The sequence below is a fragment of the Microtus ochrogaster genome, chromosome 1 (genome assembly GCF_000317375.1).
Source record: "Microtus ochrogaster isolate Prairie Vole_2 chromosome 1, MicOch1.0, whole genome shotgun sequence".
Lineage (NCBI taxonomy): Eukaryota > Metazoa > Chordata > Mammalia > Rodentia > Cricetidae > Microtus > Microtus ochrogaster.
This window is the reverse complement of record NC_022009.1, coordinates 113,394,395-113,394,710: the sequence shown is the minus strand read 5'-3', so window position 1 is coordinate 113,394,710 and position 316 is coordinate 113,394,395.

The window sequence follows — 316 nt, the reverse complement described above, 5'->3', positions numbered from 1 at the left end:
ATTAGAGAAAACTAGTTTGTCCTTTGCCAGCAGGTACCAACTGCAGACAGCTTCTTGGTTATTGGTAGGAGCGGATGTACATTTTCCCTCCTCTGGCTTGATTCTGTGCAGGCCATGTATGTGTTGCCATAGCCCGAGTTCATATGTGTAATGTCACCACTTTTGAGTCATTCCTGCTCCTGTAGTACCAATAAAAACCCATTGGTTCTTGGGGTGTGATAGCACCCACCTTTATTCCCAGCAGAAATCTGATTAAGAGCCCAATACAGTCTACATAGCAAGTTCCAAGCTAGTCAAAGCTATGTAGCAAAACCTT